The sequence below is a fragment of the Sceloporus undulatus genome, unplaced genomic scaffold (genome assembly GCF_019175285.1).
Source record: "Sceloporus undulatus isolate JIND9_A2432 ecotype Alabama unplaced genomic scaffold, SceUnd_v1.1 scaffold_23, whole genome shotgun sequence".
Taxonomy (NCBI): Eukaryota; Metazoa; Chordata; class Lepidosauria; order Squamata; family Phrynosomatidae; genus Sceloporus; species Sceloporus undulatus.
The window spans coordinates 519703-543968 of NW_024802945.1; the positions used below are offsets into that span (position 1 = coordinate 519703).

Below are 24266 nucleotides of genomic sequence, written 5' to 3' on the forward strand. Positions count from 1 at the left end.
TATTAATAATACAATACAGTGATGGTTCTAGTAGTGATAGGTGCTCTGGGAGCCATTCCAAATGGACTGTCAAGGCACCTGAATGAAATCACCATAGATAGGATAACTGAATGACAACTACAAAAGTCAACACTACTTGGAACATGTCACATTGTCTGATGACAATCCAAGATTTGTCCAAGATTCTTAGACAAAATCCTAATCATTGATGATCCAAAACTCAAGTCTGTGACACATGGTGGCGCATGAAACTGGAAATGACAATATGAGGAGATTATAAAAGTACCATTGCCTTTCTAACAAACTTACATTTCTTTGCCCTTAACTTTGGATGTAGAGTGGTGGTCCTCTGAATGGAGATAGGAAGTAACTCATTCTTGTGCTTTGTCAGTTAGTTACTTTTTGCATTGAGGAATGCAGTTAATTACTTTGCCTGAAACTACCATGGCTGTAATTCATTACATTTACTGGAACAGGAACAGGTGTGAGCAATGATAGAGGGAGGAAGAAGTTATATGTGTGGTGCCTTTATGCTGCAACTGGTAAGTCTTCTGATTTTTAATCCAAATTTCCAAAGTGCAGTATCTGAATTGGCCCCTTGGGGGCAACAGGGAGCATTTCCCTGTATTTCCCAGTGGCACAAGAACAACGGTAGTTGTACCTTGTTCCTAACAAGTGACTAAGCTCATACCCATCAGACTTTCTCAATTCCCAGCGTAGTCCTTTCCATGAATGGGAGCCAAGTTGAGAAGATGAGTTCCTTCTTCTGGGGATAATGGGTCAGATTCCTCCTTGGCCATGAGCCCTGCAGATGTCTATCGCTTACTGCGAAAAGTGAAGATGCCCCTATTTCTTATCGAGTCTGGGCTAAACAAACCCAGCTTCACCAAAGGACTGAGATGTCCTTTGAAATGGCTACTTGTCCTCAGGGATGTTTTCTTTGTGTTATCTGTTTTCCTGGAGGCTGGGTGGGGTAGGAGGTGTTAATTGGGTCCCTGGGGTGGGTGCTGGGTGCGAGGGGCATCCCTGTTTGTCCTTAGAATTAACCCACTTCAATTTCCCCACTGACTGTATCGATTCTAATTAATAATCAAGGCGAGTAAACTGTAGTGATAAAGGGTGGCAAGGGGTGTGTGTGAGATGTGCCACCTTTCCCGGAGTGGCATTCCTATTGTCTTAGAACCACCAAAGTATGTTTGTTGTTGTTGTTGTTGTTGTTGTTGTTGTTGTATGCCTTAAAGTCATTTCCGACTTATGGCAACCCTAACACAACCCTATCACGAGGTTTTCTTGGCACGTTTTTCTACGGGGGGAATTGCCATCGACATCCTCTGAGGCTGAGAGAGTGTGACTTGCCCATGGTCACTCCATGGGTTTGCATGACCAAGCCAGGATTTGAATCCTGGTCTCCAGGGTCATAGTCCAAGGCTCACAGCACAACACCAGAGAAAAACAAGCCAAAAGAGTATTATAAAAACTTAAAGGCTAAGCATTGTTGTGTGCCTTCCAGTCATTTATTTGCTATGGCAATCCTCTGACTTATGGTGGCCCGCTATAACATGCCATTGTGGCCTTCTTCTGAGGCTGAGAGAGTGTGACTCACCCAGTGAATTTGCATGGCCAAGTGGGGATTCAAACCCAAAAGAGCCTTATGGAAACGTAACACACTGTTGTGTTCCTTCAAGTCATTTCTGACTTATGGTAACCCTAAGGCTCTAAATCCTGGGGTTTTCTTGGCAAGTGTCTTCCAAGAGGGTTTGCGGTTGCCATCCTTTGAGGTTGAGATAGTGTGACAGTGGGTTTATATGGCTGAGCCAGGATTCGAAGCCTGGTCTGCAGGGTCATAGTCCAATAAAACCATTCTAGCTAGACAAATATCAAGATACAAAGGGATTTCTTGTTTCTCTTGCTCTGCATTGCCATCGAGGGCATGTGCCAAGCGAGCCTTGCAGAGAATGGCAAAGTGTTTCCTAATACCTGTTTTGCCCATGCCCACCTTCCCCACCAGACATACTCTTTGTTTTCCTTCTTTTCAGTGTTTTTTCCTCTCCCAATTTCCCTCTAATCCTGTTGGCCAAATTAAATTGTAAGTGTATAATTGTGGGCAGCCTATCTCCATGTTGTGCGGTTGCTGTGAAGATTGGGAGTCGGATTAAGCCCTTCTGGAAATCCATTTTCATCTGAGTTTTTAATACCTTTGGACCTGATGGCTTAAGGTCCAAGTCTGGCTGCCAGTTCCTCACTGCCGCTTCATGCGGTAATTGAAATGTGTGTTTGGGATCAGGGCTACCGTAATTCCAGGATTACTAGCTTCCCTCTCTGTGCGTGTGTTTGTTTGTGTGTGTTTGTGTGAAAGAGAGAGAACTGTCCTATTGGAAGTCTGCATGAGCATTATGAGAAGAGAAAGGGCACACATGTGCATGTGTGCATTATACTCTATTCCTTTGTTTATTCACATTTGAATGGAAAGACACTTAACCAAATCAAACTCCACTCTGCACTGTTTCAGCATTTAATAAAAATATAGAAATATTTAATAAGATACTTCTTGCCAACTTCTTTCTTTTCATTAGTCTCTACAAGATCCCTCTACATAATAATAATGACTAGTTTTTCAATGCCAGAAGTGTACTTTTGGTCTCTTCCAGTTTTATTCCCCTTTGACATCGAAAGGCAAGTCGGCCTTCGGAAGCTCATTCTTGTGTGCCTTCAAGTCGTTTCCAACTTATGGCAACCCTAAGGAAAACCTATCATGGGATTTTTTTCTTGGCAGGTTTTGTTCAGAGGGGGTTTGCCTTGAGGCTGAGAGAGTGTAACTTGCCCAGAGTCACCCAATGGCTTTACACACCTGAGCCAGGATTCGAAACCGGGTCCTCAGAGTCATAGTCCAAGTCTCAGATCACTACACCATGCATTAGCTATGACTGAAAGCTCATAAGGAGAGAAAAAAGATGCACACACCAGTTGCACTTCCTCACTGTGATCTATACAAACAGGTGGGTGCATACGTTCACCACCAAATACAGTGGTCCTGTATAGTATTAAGTGACAAGGAGTCCCATGGGTGAATCAAATACTGGATGGAAAAGAGGAAATATGCTGTTGATTTCATTTTAAAGTTCCCCCTTTTTCCCTTTCAATGCTCATGCTACCAACTTCTTTATTTCAGTTAGTCTCAAAGGTGTCACAAGAGCTCTCTAGATACTCCTTTCAATGGACATGCTCATGCTCTAGGCAGACAATAGCCTTTAAAGAGCTGCAAATGCTTTGTTTCCTGTAGCCAAAACAACAAGGATGCATCTATGCTACAGAATTAATGCAGTTTGATACTGCTTTCACTACCATGGTTCAATGCAATGGAATTCTGGGGTCTGTAGTTTTGCAAGATATTTACCCTTCTTTATCAGAGTGCCCCGGTGCCACAACAAATTACAAATATCAGGGTTCCATAGGATGGAGCCATGACAACTAAAGCGGGGCTAAACTGCATTAATTCTGCAGTGCGGTAGCAGCCTTTGTGATGTGAAACCATACAGGAAGGGCTGCAGTGCATTAAAAATTGCGAATGGCAGCTCCAGATTGTGTGTTTGTTTAAATAGTTGAACTATTCTGAGCCGTAAAGCTAATGATACATGAAATTAGGACACTTTGTCAAATCTAAATAGGATGCACAAAATCTGCTCTTTAAATTCTGATGATCTCAGTAAGCATCAACAATCCATCTGTTTTTAAGATTTATTTGCTGTTCTGCTGGTTTTGTATTATGACCCTTCTATTGTGGAAATTGTCCACCTAGAGATTGTGAAGGACCCTAGAGAACATTTCAATTGCCTTGGAAATCAAAGAGGCAACGGTCAAATGTCTTTTTCTAAAGGCCTGGGAATCCAGTGTGGTGTAGTGGTTTGAGCGCTGGACTATGACTCTGGAGACTAGGGTTTGAATCCCAGCCTAACCATGGAAACCCACTGGGTGACCCTGGGCAAGTCACACTTTCTCAGCCTCAGGGGATGTCAATGGCAAACCAACTCTGAAGAAACCTGCCAAGGAAACCCTGTGATAGGTTTGCCATAGGGTTCCCATCAGTCAGAAGTGATTGAAGGCACATAATACACATACACACACAGTTTTGCTTTAGGGTCTTCATAAGTCGGAAACGACTTTATGGTACATAACACACAAACCGAGTTTTGCTTTAGGGTTGCCAAAAGTTGGAAACAACTTGAGGGCACATACCACACACACACACACACACACACACACACACACACACACAGAGTGAGTTTTGCTTTAGAGTCACCATAAGTCAGAAACTACTTGATGGTACATAACACATAAACAGAGTCTTGCTTTAGGGTTGCCATAAGTTGGAAACAACTTGAAGGCCCATAACACACACACAGAGTATTGCTTTAGAGTCACCATAAGTCAGAACCAACTTGATGGCACATAACACACACAAACAGAGTCTTGCTTTAGGGTCGCCTTAAGTCTGAAAGGACTTGCAAGCACCCAACAACAGCCAAGTCCAAAGAGAACCCATCATCTCGGCACATTCTCGTTCGGTGGATGTGACCGCCGAAACCTCTTGCCTAGTCGCCATGGCCAGCGCACATCCTCCGAGCGCTTGCTTTCCCTCCACCATACGGTCCCTCCCTAATCCGTACCCTGTTCTATTCCAGGGCTGGGATTTTCAATTAAGGATACTTACCGGGTCCCCCTCCCGCCCCCTCCTCCCACTGCCATTTCCCTAATGAGGGGTGGCTGGTGGTAAATTAATTGTCCTGACAGTGTGACCCTAATCCGCCTGTGTATTATAATTATCAGGGCCCAGTATGTGTGTGTGCATGGGCAGGCCAAGGAAAAGACCTTGGTTATTTCCAGACTGCTGCTTTGTAATTAACTAGCACGTGGCATCGTTAGGCCGAGGATTACAAGAGCCTTTTATTTATTTCCTTTTGACTCATTAATTTAACCCCCCCTTCTTTTCCAACCTCGGGTGATTAAAAAGTTCCTTGCATGGCTGCCTCTTGAAAGGGTCGGCGGACCACCTTTGCCCCTGCCAGCCTGTTGCAAACCCGTCTCTCCCCGACCCGCGGATCTTGGCCACTTTGTTTTGCCCTGGTTGGGGAATTAATGTTAATTAAAAGTGCATTGTTTTCAACGCTTCCTGGATTACCCTCCGCGGCATATTCCTTTCCCTGGCCTCATTTTAAGTGTATTAGCTTCAGGGGGAGAACATGAGCGGGTGTCCAATTATGAAATGGGCTCGGAGGAGGTAGGATGGGGGGCGCATCCAGACATGCGCAAGCGAGCGACTCCTTGCAGGTATGAAATAGGCCAAGGGAGAAAGCCTCCCCACTTCGCAGATATTTTTAAAATAGGGTGCCCAGTTCTTAGGTTATCGGAGCTGCTTGGATCCTCTTCTCCAGTCTTTGGGATGAAGAAGAGGATTTTAAAGGCAAGAGCACTGTCCGTAACATCTGAACTGAGAACAGAAATGGCAAAATGCAGGCCTATAACTAACATCTTCCATTTCCCCCCTCCTATATGGTTTTTAATATGTTGCCTGTGGAGCTTTGAAAAATTGCAAGAGGTATACTGTATTGTGCATTGTGGCTGGCCAATAAAGGTGTGGTGATATACCAATAAACGTATGGTCAAGAAAGGTATGGCCAAGAAAGGTTTGGTGGATCTTTAATGTTATTAGATTTTCCACCTTTGTTAGACTTGGTGCTTTTTATTTGAAGGGCAGACTCCCAATGTGGCCAATGTGGCATAGTGGTTTGAACATTGGACTCTAGTGGTTTGAGCATTGGACTCTAGTGGCCAGTGTTTGATCTTGCTCAGCCATGAAACTCCACTGGTGCTCTCAATCCCAGGGCAAGGCCATGGCCAACCTCCTCTGAACAACTCTTGCCACGAAAATAGGGTTGTCTTAGGTTTGGCATGAGTTGGAAACAACTTGAAGTCACAATACACACATATACATATGCTCTCTATGGCAGGTACACAATTGTTCATGCTTAATGACATCACCTTTGGTACATCAGCCTTGTTAACCTGCATCTTGTCACTTCATAAGGAGCTGTTCATGAAATCTCAGAGCCTAGGGCACTACCGACATGGCAACCCTATTTTCAAAGGGCATTCAGCTATTGAGGGTATGTTGGACAAGGCACTGGTTTAAGGAGAGGCGCCTGGAATAGCTGTATGATTACAAAGGTGAGGAAATGCAAACAGTCTTAAATCGTGAATTCCTGATCTGGTGTCTTCCAGGGCTGCATGCGTTTCCATGTGTCTTCAAGTTGCCTATGGACTTAAGGCAACCCCATGAATTTCAAAGGTGTTTCTTAGTCAAAGACTCCCCAGAGGTGGCTTTGCCAGTTCCTTCCTCTGAAATACAGGCTATAGCACCAGATATCCATTGGCAGTCCCCCATCCAAGCACAAATCAGGGCTGACCTGGCTTAGCTTCTAAGATCAGATCAAATCAGATCAGATCTGGTGCCTTGAAGACATTTAGGCCCTGTATACACCCCAACATTTCACAGAGGAAAACCTGGAAGCATGTGGCCAAAGAGACCAGAACGCTACCCTCCAAACGAAGCTTTAACATTTAATTCTGCAGGCTGTGTAAGATGGATCCTACAAAGGAATAGGATTTTTGTTGGATCTTGTTAAATCTGGAGGTTTCCATGTAATTCATTCCTTTAATTACCTTGGAGTTAATAATGACTTGATTCCCTTCCTTCATGCCTCATTTGCATACAAAATGACAGGTTGTTTGTTTTTTTAAAGGACCTGTTTGCATGCATAATTTAGTCATGAGAAGTGATCTCACAACCGCCATGGTTTGAGTGGATTACCACTCGGGAGACCAGGGTTCAAATCCCTATCCAAACATTGGAACTTGACTTTGGGCATGTCACACTCTCTCAGCCTTAGAGGGAAGCAAAGACAAACCCCTCTGAACAAATCTATCTATCCTGATCTTGATTTGACAGCGGAAAGCCAATCTTGGTCAGTCTGATGACTCAGGAAGTCACAACAGCAGCACAGAGCAGGCTTCCTCAACCCAGAATCCTCCTGCCATGTTGACCTGTATCTCCCATCATCCCCATCCAGCATGGCAATACAGCCTGCTTGGATTCGTCTCCTCTCTGTTGTGATACCTCAGTTCTGCTTGTCTAGAGCTACATCGCACCATGTTTCCTAATAAGACCCTTGGTTATCATGGTCTCCCCATAGACTAATATGCTTAAAATGAGGCTAGGGAAAGAAACATCCCATTGATGGCACTCCTAAGGGCACCTAGTTTGGCTTTTAGTCCTTCTGCCAGCCAGAGTTGGCAGTGTTGGGTTTATTGATGTATGGAACTAGATGACAGCTGGATAGCATTTAATTATTGTTTGGAGGGAGTTATATATCATGGGTCTGCAGATTCCCAGGGTAGCCAGAGTCCCTTGCATAAGTGCTAGAAGTTCCATTCTAGTGAAAACAACAGCAAATACCTGTTCCTGGTGTTATGGCTTTGACTATGGCAGCCCTTTGAATGCGAGACTTGCAAGAGAACCTGTTATTAACAGCCTTGCTCAGACCTTGCAAGGCGTTGTGGTTTGAATGTTGGGCTATGATCCCGAGACCAGGGTTTGAATCCTCCCTCGGCCACGGAAACCCCCTCTGAGCAAATCTTGCCAAGAAAAGCCCATGATAGGGTCATAGTTGGAAATGACTTGAAGACACACAACATTCAGGCCTTGCAAAGCCAGGGTTTGCCTTGGTTGTCTTCAACTTTACCAATCCTTATTATAAATTTTCCAGTTAATCACATCATTTCACAATATGTCCAAAGTACAATAGCCTCAGCTTAGCCATTTTGATTCTAGTGAGAATTTTGATTCCCATTTGCTCCTGGGCCTATTTCTTTTTAGTGGTCCGTTGCATCTATATAATTTTACTCCACATTTCAAAAGAGCTGATTTCCCCCCTTCTTAGCATTGTTCACTGTCCAGCTTTCACATCCATTTGTAGATATCAGAAATAACTGTTATGGATGATCCTCACGTTGGCATGAATTAATGTAACGTTACATTTGAAGACCTTATCTGGTTCTTTCCAAGTCTTTCCAAGTCTTAGCCTTCTTTTGACTCCTTTCCTATGGTCTTTAGATTTTTGACTGAGCGAGATACAGAACACCTTCAACAGTTTTCATGTCTTTATCACCCGTTGTAAAGTTATGTAAATCTTTCCCTAGTCCTTATTTTAGTTTTTTTAACCTTGCTTTTACACTTTCATCCAAACCCTTGCTATCTTCTCCTGGTAATATGAGTTCATCTACATATCTCAAATGACTGGTGTTTGTTTTTACAGTTTTCGCACCTCTTTCCTCCAAGTCTAATCCCACTTTCCATATAAATTCTGTATCTACATTAAGTAAAAGCTGCTCAGTGGAATGGAGAGCGGTGGAGTCTCCTTCTTTGGAGGTTTTAAACCGAGACTGGATGGCCATCTGTTTAGAGCGCTTTGGTTGTGTATTCCTGCAGGTCAGAGGGTTGGATCGGATAGCCCTTAGGGGTCTCTTCCAATTTTAGGATTCTATGGTTCTATGAAATAGACTGAGTGATAAAAATGCATCCTTGTATGACCCCTGTGCCAGTTGAAAACCATTTTGTTTCTCCATATTCCATTGAAGCAGTGACTCTTTGGTCAAAGGAAAAGTTATGCATCAGGACAAATAAATCCAGCACTCCTATTTCTTTTAGAGTGATCCATATATGTTATGATCTGTGGATAAGTCGAGGGTAAAATGTAAAGGCATAAAACAAAGGAAAACAATGCCAAAGGCCTTACAAAATTCTACCAGGCATAACTCTTTGTGCTCAGACTAAAGACTGGATGGATGAGAAAGTAAAAGGGGCTCAGTGCTTTGGGGCCAGATGACACTCTTGCCTTTCACCTGGGGATGGTTCCTTTTTAAACTGAAGTTAAAATACAGCTGGCCCTTTTTATCCACGGATTTTTTTATCCACAGATTCAAGCATCCACGGCTTGAAAATATTTTTTAAAAAAAGTATACATTTCAAATATCAAACCTTGATTTTCCATTTTTGATAAGGGACACCATTTTGCTACGTCATTATATTTAATGAGACTTGAGCATCCACGGATTTTGTTATCCACGGGGGATCTTGGAACCAAAACTTAGCGGATAACAAGGGTCCGCTGTATATACCAAGGGTGCCCAACTTGGAAGGAGGTAGGGGCCGAAATTAAGATCTATACTAAATACTACTACTATATGCAGCAGTTCATTGATGAGTGGTATAGAAATGTACTCGCTATTGCCATTGCTATGATAAGCAAGACCTGCTGGAAGTTCTAATTTCATACCACCTGAAAGGTTGAGGGAGCCTCCTCCGGTTTTCAATCCGGTGACCCTATCTCCTCCAAGAGATACACCACTGTTCCTGGATCTCTGGTGCCACTCACATGGCCTGCCACCAAGGACCAAGGATGCTCGAGTCTCTCTGGGAGGCAATCAGACCTAATTGCAACCGACGCTGGGAGGAGTGGATTACTCTGAGACGGTGCCAGTAGGGTGGACATCTTGCCCAGAGTCACCTCGGCCACATGGACCCGTCCCCCTCCCTTTTCCTCCGCCACCCCCACCTTCCCAGATTAGTCCCTGAAATATAGTCCATGACAGCTGACATCACTGCCCTTCTTGCTTAAATCTTCCACATTTGGGTGGTGTCTACCTCTTCTTTCTCTTTCCCCCTTTTCTTCCCACCTTTTGCCCCTCTGCCGCTCGCCTCTCCAGCGTGCCCCCCTCCGAGGTCTGCACCACGCGACGCCAAGGTGAGCCACTCAGGTCTAGTGGACCGGCTTTTCCTACCTTCCTTTTTTTCCTCCCCTTAACAGGAGATATATGATTATTTGCAACTGATCCAGCTTTAGAGGGGTTTAGCTCCCTTGATAAAATTATATCTAATGATTTAAAGTCCTTACGCTTGTAATGCAGCTTGGGTCGGCCTTTATCAGCTTAATTAAACGTACTGTCCAGAGGTTGGAAGGGCCATTTTTTGAATGTCCTCCCCCTGGCATATGCATTATATATATATATATATATATATATATATATATATATATATAAAATATTTGGAGAAATCTCTTTTATCTCTTCATTAAGGAAGAAAAAGGTAGAGCTGCTGCTAAGTCAATGGTGGAGATTGTCATTATTTTCGCTATTAGTAATATTAGTATTAGTGGCATTATTTTTGCTATTAGTAATAAAGGCAGGGAAAGAGGACTGATTAGACCTTGGGGAATAATATTTTAATGTTCAAGAAGCAAAATTACAATATTCAAGAAGCTAAATGACACTTTAATTTGGTGGACTAAGTGACATGTTTTCCTTTGGGCTCCTGCAAAGGGAAGGGGGATGAATGGATGAACTTAAGAACTAAGAACCTGTTGCTGTTGAGAATGGGAGAATATTTATGAACAAATTCACTCTGAGATTTACATTTATGGCCATGAATCTGCTGTTAAGGATTTTGTTTCCTCACCAAATGCCAGCCGAGGAGGTGATGTTGGTGCTCATTTAATTCAGTTCAGGTATCTAGGAGTTTGAAAGATGTGTCAAGTTCTGCTCATGTTTATCTGAGTCCCTACTCAAATGCTACATCTGGGATGTCTTTCTCTTTATTGCAGAGTGCATTAAACAGACATTCCCTTCAATTGTACCTAGTTACAAAGCAAAGCTGGGGGCAACTAATGATGCTGACATTCATCCAACAGATTTCCAACTTTTCTGTATATTTCAAAGTATACAGCCCTTTTCAAAAGTGGTTTTGCTTTGTGATGTGTTTAAGCCTTTTATATGTTACTTGATATTAGCTGTATCACAATCAAAATTCTGGTTTACAGCATCTGTTTTCTTGTCATGTTTTCGTGACTGCTTCACTTCATTTTGGTGGTGTTTGTGCAGGGAAACCTCCCAAGATGATTAAGGAAAAGGTAAAGGTTTCCCATTGACATGAATGTCTAGTCGTAAACGACTGTAATGGCAATGATCTTGATTCATCTTGTACTTGGAAAATCCTGATGGGTTTTGAAAAGGGTTAGGAAGAGGTTCTCTTCTGTTGGCAAATGGCAGAAACGTTTGTAGTTCCAATACTGGAATGAACATTAATTCGCAAGAGAAGGAACAGAGTTTATTATTTATTTGTTACTGTTATAGTATTCATGACTTTTCTATTACAAAATACACACACACCAGCTTATGAAATCATTGAGCCATGAAACCATTAAAATGAACCCCTCAAAATCCATGCTGTTGCTGTGAATGTTACACCAAGTGGAAGGTTGCGATGTACCAGTGTAGATGTACCTTGGGGCACATGTAGCCAAACAACATCAGAATGCGGTCAAGGCAGCAAAAGTTACTCATGAGCAGTTTCTTTTTGCCTGCGCCTATTGAGAAGGGCAAGATTCCCCTCTCCTCTCCGCTCTGCTGATTATATTGACTGCATTTTGCATTTTGAACTCAGTTTGCAGCAATGGAAGTTAGCTGAGGACAGAGCAGGAGGAGAAAAGATAAACCGGGACATTTAAAAGGCAACAGAAAAAGTGGGAAAACAGAGAAGTAATCACCTGTCTTTGCCAAATGGAGATAGTTGGAGGGTATATCCTCTTGGCATTTGGTTGGCCTTTTTAATTAAACAAGATGAACACTTGGTCTCAGCACAATGCCAAAAGCCGCTCTATCCATCTGACCTTTTGCAATCAATATATAGACAAAACTCTGGGTACGCATAATCCATAGCAAATGTGGACAGGTTGCTGGTAGGGAGGCTACTGACCTATGTGACACCTTTATCCAGTCCGACGGAGCAACTTCACCCAAGACACCAGCATGAAATTCCTGGCACACCATGTGCTGGTGGTGCAGCTATGACAGGTTGCGTTTCCAAATTGGAAAAAGAAGGGTTCAATTTCTTTCCCCCCCCCCCCCCCTTTATTCCTTTTCTTATGTAAAGAAAAACAAAACCCAGGGTAAAATTAATGTGGCCAGCTGGTCTGCTGGGCACAATGTTAATAACGCTGCAATCCTTGAATCGGTCTGTCCTCTCCTCCTCCCCCTTCCCTTGCAATGACTGCGGCCATCTGTTAGTGCTGCGCTTATCCTTAGATTGTAGGTTCCTTGGGGCCAAGGACTTTTTTGTGTTGCAGGCACCTAATATCGGGCTTCTTTTAAAAGTAATAGCATATAAAATTTATATACGTTTGCCCATGTATAGTACTTTGAAGAAAAATACAAACAATGTATAACGGGACACTGATGCTACAATGCGTATTCTTTGCAAATACAGGAAGGAAGCCACAAACAGGGTTAATGAAACTGATATCATGAATTGAAGACAGCCCAATTTAGAGTTTTAAATTTTGTATAATTTGAGATTACTTAATAAAGACTATTAAAAACGAAATCAATAGTCTGGCTCTGGATTAGCAAGGAGAAGTTTCCAGACGGAGAAAATGGGAATCCCAAAGCATGCAAATTTGTACAGAATAATAAGTGATGCAAATTTAAGAGTATCACGCTTTGAGCATGCTAGGTCTTTGGGTTTTATAATGCTGGAGGAATGGAAAATAGGGGTTCATTGTATCTTGCAGGGGAAAACCAATACATTCTTCCCAATTATCGCTGTGCCCCAAACCAGAAGGGCTTCTGTAACCATTCCTGGTTTTCTTTTCTTTTTCTTTTTTAACTGTGCCAGCCTTGGATGCAAAATTGCCACCCCCAAAATAAATAAATTATCGAACCAATTCCTTTCTGCAAAGCGAAGGATTTGACATGATGCAGGAGGGGCGAAGAGTGAAGGAATCCTATTTCGGCCAGGGAGACGTTGGGAAATGAATCCAACGTTTTCTTTCCGTCTTCTAAGCTTCTTAAAAGAGTAATTTCAGGAGAGATGTCCAAGAGCGCTCCGGCAAAATTTTGGGTCTCTTCCGTCCTCATTAATGGCATGTTGCAAATGTCCTTAATCTCCTCTCATTTTGCTGCTACAGATGCTCCTTAATGTTTTTTCCTCCCTCCTCAAAGCACAAGGCAGTAGCGTTCATTTGTAAAGAAAGACTATCGTTTAGTGTGTGGATGTGTGTGTGTTTGTGTGGAAATATTTTATTGAAGCTGTTTGTACACAGGATAATCTTGTTGTGAACAGAAGGCCCAATTTAGAAGGCAATTCCTGTATAGAAGGGGTTTTTAACTTGGAGTCCAAGAATCTTTAAGGAACCTATGGATGGACTTCAGGCATCCGTCGTACATCGCAATGCATAAAGACAATGAATTACATTGCAGAATATATAAAGTCTGATGAGAATGAACTACTTTTTGAAAGGAACTTTCCAAGCTCTAGGCCACAGGTTCTTAACCTGGGGTTCAATGACTTTATCTAGGAGGTTCGTGGATACGTTTCACAGGATTATTTCTTTCTCATGAATCTGAATTGTTCCAGTGATAGTGAATATTAAAGTTCAAAGGCATAGTGGTGTTGGTCTGGAAAATGAGGATGCAAAGGGATCTTGTAGCACTTGTAGATCTTGTAAAGTTCAAAGACTTAGCAGTGTTGGTCTGGAAAATCAGGGTGCAAAGAGGATCTTGTAGCACTTGTAAAGACATACCTGTTTCGATCTGGAAAATAGTATGCAAACGCGTCTTGTAGCACTTGTAGATCTTGCAAAGTTCAAAGACACAGCTGTGTTCATCTGGAAAATGTGTGCAAAGGAATCTTGTAGCACCTTTAAGAAGAAGTCACAAAGGTGCTACAAGATCCCTTTGCATACATATTGTTGAAGTGTAACTTCAGAAATCAATTCCCAATGCAGCACAATAAATCCTATGCTAAGTATTGTGTTAAGGTGTACTTGGCTGGGAATGGGGTCCATAACTGTCATCAGACTCTCCAAGGCATCCATGACCCAGAAAAGATTAAGACCCACAGCTGTACAAACCCTGCCTTTTGTGTCTGCACATTCTCTGATCAAGGTTGTTGTTAATGCAAGACTTTTAGTAAGGATCCACAGGACAAAGGCAAAGCTGGGAGTGAAGCAGTAGCTTTACTTCGGTTGATTAACATTCAGAGTACGAGAAATAAACTCCCGGCAAGAATTTAAGCCAAAGCAAAAAGACTTTTAAAAAATGTATTGATTGCTGCCCAGGATGAGGTTCATCTGGAAATACAGAGCAGCCTTTTAAAATGAGGTGCATGCGGGGAATCCTTAAACAGCTTGCCAGCTTGGATTTGTTTTCATGGCTGACAGTGTGTGAGCATTGGACTAGGACTCTCACTGGAGACTAGGGTTCGAATCATGGTGCAACCAGGTAAAGCCATACACTCTTTCAGTCCCCCACCCCCAATGATAGGTTTGCTTTAAGGTTGGAAATGACTTGAAGGCACACAACAACAAAATGTGTAACTGCCAGGAAATACCAGATTCAAATGGGAAAGTGGGGTAATTTGAAATATTTGTATACAGACAATTCATTATTGTTTTAATTGAATACAACTAGTAAAAACACCTTTAGGGATCCCTTCCTTGCCTAAGAAAACCCTATGAAACTCATGGAGTCCCCATGAGCCAAGAGGAGACTTGAAGGCACATACGCATGCATAGTGTGTGGCATCTTCCACAAGAGATCTGAATTTTAGAGGGCCAAGAAAATGCTTACAGTTGCCTGAAAAGCGGTACCTACTGGCATGCAATCTTCCCTTCTTTCTGCTCAACCTCTGCAAGTTGAGAAATCCTCCATCTCCCTTTGCATTTGGCCATTGCGTTTCATGACTATAAAGGTTCTAATAGGAATGGCAAACACATCTTGGTAGCTGGTGGGGCCGTTCTGCTCCAAATATTTGTTGGAGCATCATAAAAGGAATGCTTTGAAAAGTAATCAGGAAGTTTTTGTCGACTTGGTCTACAGTCTTCATCCAATACATCTGATTTCATAGATGGAGTTTCATATATCAATCGGACATGCACTGCAAATGTCTTTCAGTCTCAAAGATGCTACAAGATCCCTTTGTACTCTGACACAAACACGGCTGTGTCTTTGACTGCGACATAAAGGTCTAGTTTGGAAAGGCCAGTTTTTGGGTGGGCAGATGCAAAAAAACAATACTTAGAGGAGAATTACAAAGCAATAGGTAAAGCCTTTCTCCTTCGTCTGTTACACATGCAATGACTTTATGGTAAACCTTGGCCATGAAACCCACCTTGGGCACATCGCACTCTCTCAGCCTCAGAGAAACCTCCTCTGAACAAACTGGGCCAAGAAAACCCTACAGTTGGGTTGCCATAAGTCGGAAACGACTTGTCGGCACGCAACAACAAAAAGCCTTTCTCCTTTGTCTGTTACACATGCAATGACTTCACAGTAAACCCCGAAAGTGCATTGTGTGCACCTAGATATTGGCCTGTCAGAGATCCATGAATGCAAATAGTTTCTTTATCCCATAGGTGAGCATGCATGTGTGCGCATAGGCCCAGTAAGTCCACACAGCAAACAAGCCATTCCTCTCTCCAGTTTATTAATCTACCCGAGTATTGCTATAATACCAATCATGTGAGGACCTTGGAGCAGGTTTGAGAATGGACCCTGCGCACGGCGCACCACGTTATTTGAGAGGACACCCTCCCCCACCACAGCGGCCGCCGTCGGTGCCACCAACAACCACCACGGCTCTCCCTCCCCCCCTTTCTCCAGGGCTTAAGAGGAGAAAATCCCAAACCTTCGGATCTAAATGCCCAGAGAAGTCCTGGGCAGCAGAATCTCTTACCCAGCTCTAAATCTCTTTTCAATTCAGGTTAAGCTTCTCTTTTTATTACAGATTATAGGGATCTCCCACTGTATCACTTCTGGGTTATCCTTTTAACACATTTTGCTCTTTCTAGCTGGGGTTATTTTTTGTGGTTTCCTGGGGTTGGGAAGGAGCTGCCCTCGGTTTTTCTCCTTGGTCCATCCCTCAGACCAAATCTTTGTTATGCTTCCTTGCAGAGGTATTCGGAGACGCGCAAGCTGGACGCCTGGGCACTGGGACTGCTCTAGGGAGAAGGTAAGGAAGACCTTTTAAAACTTATATATACATATATTATATATATATATATGAAAATGTGCATTTGTGTGAGAGTGAAAAATTGGGAAACTATGGCACCTACATAGACATGTAGCAGATGATGGTTGGACATACATATGAGACCCAAAGAGAAGCGGAGAGATCATTTGTCTGTCTGTCTGTCTGTCTATCTATCTATCTATCTATCTATCTATCTATCTATCTATCATCCATTCATGTATCCATCCATCGATCTATCCACCCATCTATCTATTCATCCATCTATGGACCTGAAGTGAGCTGGTATAGGAGCACTCTAACCATACAAAGGAGTCTTCTATCATCCTTTTGATCCCGTAAAGTCTTTATCCCCCTAAAAAGCTGCATTTCCCGCATTCTCCTTGGTGAAGAATTCCATGCAACCTGGAAATTTCCCTGCTTTGAGCCTATAAAAGAATGATTTTGCCAACTTTTTGGGCTGTCTTTTGGAAAAGTCTTGGTTCATCCTCAGCTCCAGATCCAGCAGATCTTTCCTTCCCTCTTCTCAGTTAATGGCGCACCCAAGTAGTTTTGGTGGTTACAGAACGACTGCATAACGCTTGGGAAATTGCCCAAAGGGCAACACTTATATGAATATGCGAAGATGGGGGGGAAGTACAATGTTATGGGATTGTTGTGGGTATTGTTTTTTAAGGTATAATTTAGATATGAAGAAATAATTCCTTTTATACAAAAAGTTTTCATCGTCCATACCATTTCATATCTACATGCCTTATGTTCCTTTTCGTGTTCTGTATACTATTCTTGGTAAGGTGATATGAACCTGGGAAATATTTGATCCCTATAGAAATCTTTTACGTTAACCTACCTTCTGCTATGTCCTGCCAAAAGTCTATAGAGAAGTACTGTATAACGCATAGTCTCTTTCTATTATACTGACATTTTGTCTCATCTGTGGCAAGGAACATCATACATTTATAGCCAAACTGTGATGTTTCTCAAAATCCACGAAAAGGGGTTTCAATTCACTTCTCATCTTCTTTTCATGGTAAACGTACATGTACATACATGATATTAAACTAGGCTGGCTTTGATCTGATTCGAAAAAGACAAAAGGAGAGGGAAATGCTTTTTGTTTGTTTGATTCAAAGGATTCTCATCCCATTCTTGCTGCCAGCGTTTAAACCGATAATCCGAGACACTGCAAAGAGATGACATTTCGAAATAGCCAAATATCTGGGGCAAAACAACATCTGCCCACTTGAAACCTCCGCAGGTTTCCATATTTCACTAAGCCCCAAAGAGAGGTTTATCAGTTCCTTACATTAAGCAGCTCATATTTTTTCGGTTCCTACTAGTTCGAGCATTTGTGCAGAAATGCTGGATGCTTTCCTTTGCAACTCTCCTCCTAATGGCAACAAAATCCGTTTGAATGTCATACAGTATTTGCTTTTTTAAATCGGGTCATTTCAAGCCATTTTGGTTGACAAACAATGCAAAAAAAATAATAATGAACAAACACATCTGTTTTATCAGTATTAGGAAATCCTTTGTTAGTTCTCCAAAGGTCTTCCTAGGAAATCAATAGAACCCCACAAAAACATCCTATTCTTTTTATTCCAGTTCAAAACCATCAGTATAGTTTCCAAGGAGGGGAAAGACCTTGTTGTTGTAAGGATTCTAACTTACCTGGAAGGAAATCCCATTGTCTCAATCTAGAAACTTAAAATCTTGATCCAGCGTAACATAGGCCCCATACAGACAGGCCAAAATAAAGCTGCTTTGGGCCACTTTGGAGGTATGCTGTTTAAATGATGCATGTGTCCTAAGAGTCTGGAAGCTGCACTAAAGCTGTGCTCCAGTCCTTAGGACTGGATCGTGGTTTTGGTGTGGCTTCTGGACTCTTAGGATGCATGCATCATTTAAATAGCATACCTCCAAAATGGCCCAAAGCAGCTTTATTTTGGCCTGTCTGTATGAGGCCATAGTGGTTTGAGTGTTGGACTATGACTCTGGAGACCAGGGTTCGATTTTCTGCTCAGCCATGAAACCCATTGGGCAACCCTGGGCAAGTCACACTCTCTCAGCCTCAGTGGAAGGCAATGGCAAACCTCCTCTGAACAAATCTGACTAACAAAACCCCAGGATAGGTTTGCCTTTGGTTCACCATGAGTCGGAAATGAAGGCACACAACAACAACAACTAGAATCTAAGAATTGGAATGGGTCAAAAGAGCCTCCTAATCCAACTCCTTGCCATGCTTGGATGATGCCCTAATCTTGAGAATATGCATATAGAGTTACACCGTAAAGCTAAGGAAATAAAATGTATTTTGTCTAGGTTTCAATATCCATGCCATTAGGTAAAATGGATAGATGCTCTTTATGGAGGGGATTCTTCCTTGCAGTAGTCACTCTCTTATTGAACAGGTTAGGGACCAGAGGACTGTCAAAATGTGGAAATCATTGAAATGTAGAACCCATGTTACTCTAATAAGCACAAATATAAGTATGGATACCTGCACAGTGTGGGATGATAAGCGCATGATGATGCCATGGATGACTGCTAAAGTATGCAGTACACAGACTGAACGAAAAGATGGCGCCGAGTTGGAAAACAAGCAGCGTCTGGTCACAAAAGTGTCATGCAAAGCGCCATCTTTTCGTTCCGCCTGTGTGCGGCATACGGTTGAAGTCGTTTGTGGCGTTGTCTTGTGCTGCTATCACAGCACTGCACAAGTATTCATATTTACAGTTGTCGAAAGAGTAGACTGTGTATCGAATAAATGGATTCTGATAAGAATTTAACAGCGTCAGTAGAGCAGATTGTTTAAAAAGAAAGGTAGGGGACAACTGTATAGAAAAACCTCCTATGAACAAATCTTGCCAAGGTAACCTTTTGAGAGAAAATAACTCGAAGGTGTATGACAACAACAAAAAGGGAGAAGGGAGCTGAAACCGCACACGGTTTGCCAAAGATCTCTATGTGAGTTCCCACCAAAGTACTTAATTCAGATGAAGAAGTTGTGGTCCATGTGGCCCTCTAAATACCCTTTTAATGGTCCTTGACCCCGCTTCAGGCTCTTTGGATCTCCCCTTTTTAAAAAGAAGTGTGAAGAATTGCCTCTCTTGGGTGGTTCCCCCATGAACAGCAATTCACCTTTTGCAGGGACCCTCTGCACTGTTTGACAGTTAAAAAATACCCAGTTAAAGGTGTGCAAAGGGATCTTACAGCATCCTTGAGACCAAGTGAAAGAAAGAAGCTGGGAGCATGAACTTTCCTTGACTTGAATACAAAGATATAGCCGTGTTAGTCTGTAGAATCAGTATGTAGAGAGATCTTGTAGCACCTTTGAGACTCACTGAAAGAAAGAAGTTGGCAGCATCAGCTTTCCTAGACTTTTCCTTGATTACTTCCTCTTAGGCTCAAGTCTATGAAAGCTCCAGCTTCTTTCTTTCAATTCGTCCCAGATGCTACAAGACCCCTTTGCCTTCTGATTTTGCAGCCTGACATGGCAATGTCTTTGAATTCTCCCATCAAATAACAGTATGCTCCCTGGCTTTTTTGGCAACCTGTGCACCTCTCAGAAGACTGCTCTTCCTTCAGATGCAATGCAGTTGCCTTTGTTGTCTTTCATTGCTCTCAAGCCAACTTCTGCTTATGGCCACCCAATAAATGAGAGGCTTCCAAGAGCCTCAGGCATCATCTGCCTTGCTCAGGTTTTGCAAACTCTTCCCTTCCATGGCTTCCTTGATTGTATCAATCCACCTGTAATGTGGTCTTCCTTGTTTCCCTACTGCTTTCCACTTTACCAAGGGTCCGTGTTGTTTTTTAAGGAATCATGTTGCCTTATGATCTGTTTCGAATCAATTTAGCCGTCTTCGCTTCTAGGGAAAGTTCCAGCTTGGTTTGCTCTAAGGCTCACTCCTTTCTCTTTTTGGCAGTCCATGGGATCTATAGTACTCTTCTTCAGCACATTACATTTCAAATAAGCTGATTTTTCCCCCTCTTATCACCTTTCTTTTCACTGTCCCACTTTCGCACCCGTGCATAGAAATTGCATGGCTCAGTTTGGTTCCAAGTGTGCTTGCTCCTTGGAAGAAGAGCGCTCAAATGTTGGAAAGAGAAGGAAATACTGTCTTGAGCTCCTTGAAGGAAAGAGTAGGGACACATGTAACAAGTAAATAAATCTAATTAATCTTTTTTAAATATCAAAATGGCATTTTTGCAAGCAATGCAGCTGGATGGGCAGCATCCTTTTTGAATAATAGGGCTAATTCCAGTTCTTATTCCCAAATATATAACATACTCATGGAATCAATGGGGACTTGGGTTCAGTAAACACTTGTGTAAGTTGCACGGATTTAAATAAACTCTAGTTGAGACTAGAGTTGAGATTTAAAGGAACTTGAGTTGAAATTTAATGGAACCTAAGTTGTAACTAGAACTGAGAGGTAATGGAACACAAATTCAGACTAGAGTTGAGATTAAAGGGAACCAGAGTTGAGATTTATTGGATCTCTAGTTGAGACTAAATTGAGATTTAATGCATCTCTAGTTGAGACTCAAATTTGGATTTAATGGAACTCTTTGTTGAAATTTAAGGGGACTCAAGTCGAGTCCAGATTTAATGGAATTCGAGTTCAGGTTAATATTGGATTTAGGCCATTGTGTTTCTGTGGTCTGACGCTAAACGTTATATTCCCTGCAGTGTATTTCTTCCGATAATAGCTGTGCAGATACTGATTTTAGATTAAATCTTCATAAGACCCTTAAAGAGCAGTCATTTGAGTTGGAATATCTCATTATTGATCCTCCATAATCCATATCTGCCACAAACCGTTCAATCGGGCCAATTTTCACAATCCGTTCCCATCTGGATTGTGGTTTTGAAATTCAGGATTTTTCACCCGTTGTTAAAAAACAGCCCACTTTTCCCTGAGACTTAATTAGGAGATTTCTAAAGCTGTCTTTAGTAGATCCCCAAAGAATAAACACAGACCAATTTCACCTGGCCATTAAAAGCAAACAAACCTGAGGATGGAGAGATAGGTTATCTGACACGTTACATGCTGAATTTGTTTTGTTTCTATCTCTTTTCAGTTGGTGACAAGTCCCTAACATTTTTTAATGGCAAAAAAAGTTTGCAAAAGTTTAACCGCAATAAATAAATAAATAAAATCTGTTGGAATAGGAAAAGGAAGATCAGAAGGAAAGATGTGGTCCCAGGTTGCTCTTTTGTGTTCTCTCTCCCCAGGCAACTATCCAAAGCGTTGACAAGTAACTAACCATCAGTCTATCACATTGCTTGCACATGAGAGAGAGGGACATCTCTCTCCATTTCCTTGCCTTGTTTGCAAGGGTCCCACACACCTTTAATTGGAAAGGAAGTTATTTCGGGGACCAGATGTTCTTCTCGGCCAACTTCTAACCCACCGGTTAGGAAGCCTTATCTGTAGGCGGTATTTGTTCAGCACCTACAAAGAGACTTTTCTCCTTTCTACATCTCATTTTCAGTCACAGAAGTTGAAGACCAAAATTAGAGGTGAGGAGAAGATATGGGAGAGAAGGAGGGAGGGAAAAGAGGCAGTAAGCCAAACAAAAGTAGAACAAGGAAGAGAACAAGGACAACACCCCAGAAGTTTTAAATAGGGAGGACATCTCCTTTAAATTGTGAACAAAGAAGTGAGAGAATATATATATGATGAAACAAGCCCAGGCTGCAAAATTCAAGACCCCATCTCTATTCTTTTCAAATCCATCATGCATGAGGTCTTCATTATACTAAAAACAGAAGGCCATAAAACATATAAGGCCAGTAGAGCGCTCCCAAAACCACCATTGCTCTTTCCATCTGAATTTTTTTCAACACCGTTTGGACCGCAAGACATAATTATGAAGTGCAACCAAGGTTGGAGAAGGCTTGGTTTTTAGGGGATAACAACTCCCAGAATCCCCTCGCCAGCTCCCGGGGAAACTGTAATTCCCAAACATGGCATTTTGAAGTTCTGAGTGGGATCCAGAGAACGTGAAGATGGAGCAAAGCATAGAAAGGATTGAACTTCAGATTTTGAGCAATGCAGTTGTCTATTTTCTGTTGTTGTTGTTGTTGTTGTTAACTGCCCTCGCATCAGCCCCAATTCATAGCGACTCTATCCATCTGGATTGATGTCCCTCTCTTTCTGTTGCCCTCCAACCTTCCTAGTATTATTGTCTTTTCCAGTGAGTCATGCTTTCTCATGATGTGACCAAAGTTGGACAGCCACAATGTGATCATCTTGGCTTTCAAGGAAACTTCTGGCTTTATCTGCTCCAGGATCCATTTGTTTGTCTTTTTGGCTCTGCTAAAGGTGACACCTTGGCACCCAGTTTAGGATTTCTGATTCTTTCAGTGATAAGGCCAGAAGTTCCCTAAACACACCTTTCAACCAAACCTCTTTCGTGGCTTGTGTCTCTCGCCTTGTCAATCAAAATTAGCATCTCCAATGGCAAATCCTTTTCTTTTCCCCTTCAGCGGAATTAATCTTTCTCCCAATGACAAAATGCATGGAAGAAAGAGGAAGGGTCTGCAGATACAGAAGAATGAAGGGGTAGTGATGACAATGCCTTATTCGTCCCACAAAGACCAGGACAGAAAACCAACAAGGAGATGTTAGTCAGATGCCTGCAGTCCTTAGTTAAGACACTTTAACATCTCCAATTGATTTCTCCCCCCCCCCCCTCCTGTTTGGTTTGTAACATCTTGCCTGGTGAAGAAACCCATGGAGCTTTGAAAGCTTGCAACATGTATATTGTGCATTGCTTCTTTAATTGCTCTTCTTTGCTTCTCGTCACTCTCTGCTTTCCATCACTTTAAGCATTCCTCTTCTCCATCCCCAGCTTCCCATTTCATTGCCAGTCCTCAATGGCCCCATCGCAAGGCCATAGCCACTGCCTATGAGTAGCCATGTGTGTGGCTACTCGCCAGTCAATTCATGGCAACCCCATGAGACAAAATAAAAAATACCCGCCATCTAGGATTACATATGCCTCCATGATCTCCAGCTCAAGGCTGGGAAACCCTTGTATCTTGTGACCCTTCGGGGCTGGGCATAGATGGGCTTATTCTATGTGCCACCTAGTACTTTCACAACTACATTTGGTAGGAACATGGGAGAGGGCCTTCTCAGCAGATGCTCCGGACCTCCTTTCCCATAGACTGAGGTAGCTCTTACTATCTTTCCAGGTAAACTCATTCTTATTCTGGTAGGCCTCCAAGGTTATATTTTTAAGAGACACAGACCTTGTATAATATTCTGGACATTCATTTGTGGTTGCTCTTTTCTTAATTTGTTTTAACTGGTTTTAATTTGATGACAGTTTAATTATGTTTTTTTTAACTTTGTACGCTGTTGATTTTTAACTCCGTTTTAATTTTTGCAAGCCACTTTTGAGACTCAAACTGGGGGAAAGGAAGGCTATTGTTATTGTAGTTTGTATTGTGATGGTGATGATGGTGATGATGATGATGATTGCACCTATTTCAGCCCCTTCATGTTTCCCAAAGACTGAGGATTCATTTACTATCAATTTTTTGTGGAGGTTTTGGACTATGTGGCCATGTTCTGGAAGAATTTATTCCTTAAGAGGTGCAGGTGAAATATTGGGAATAAATTTGTCCAGAACATGGCCACATAGCCTGAAAAACCCACAAAAAACTATGGATGCTGTCCATGAAAGCCTTCACTTTCATGGATTCATTTACTTTTTATGCATCCTATGCGAACCAAATATATTTTTCCTTTTCCATCTGGAAGGTGGAGAAATTCATTCTCTTTTTGTTCTCTGATTCCATGCGCACACACACACACACATATCCAGGTTGCCTTTTTAAATGCTTGTCGCAACCCATTTCTACGTGGCCAAACATCCATCTTTGGAACCGCCGTTAATCCGTTAACAGTTTATGAGTGCTTCATGGGCTGCGCTTCTCATAAAACCTCAGCTATTAAGCAAAATGAGTGATATTAAATTACAAGGGAGGTTGGCAAATATTGCCCCTATCTCACCACACCCCAAATTTCCTAAGAGTGGAGGGCGGGAGACGGAAAAACACCAACAACCTCTCTTTCTCTCTTTCTTTGCCCACTCTCCACACCTCTTTGAATCT

At 42.2% G+C, this 24266-nt stretch overlaps 1 protein-coding gene across 3 annotated transcripts in view; it reads left to right on the forward strand.

The window, feature by feature from the left end:
- Window positions 1-24266, forward strand: part of LOC121917538 (homeobox protein otx5) — a 48100-nt gene that overhangs the window by 13520 nt on the left and 10314 nt on the right. Inside the window, exons 1-2 of one of the 3 annotated variants that reach the window (XM_042443582.1) lie at window positions 9747-9857; window positions 16060-16117. The gene's annotated coding sequence lies outside the window, so the exon portion shown is untranslated. Of the gene's footprint in view, window positions 1-9746; window positions 9858-15722; window positions 15869-16059; window positions 16118-24266 lie in introns of those variants that run through there. The other 2 variants (XM_042443583.1, XM_042443584.1) reach the window with 2 other exon arrangements.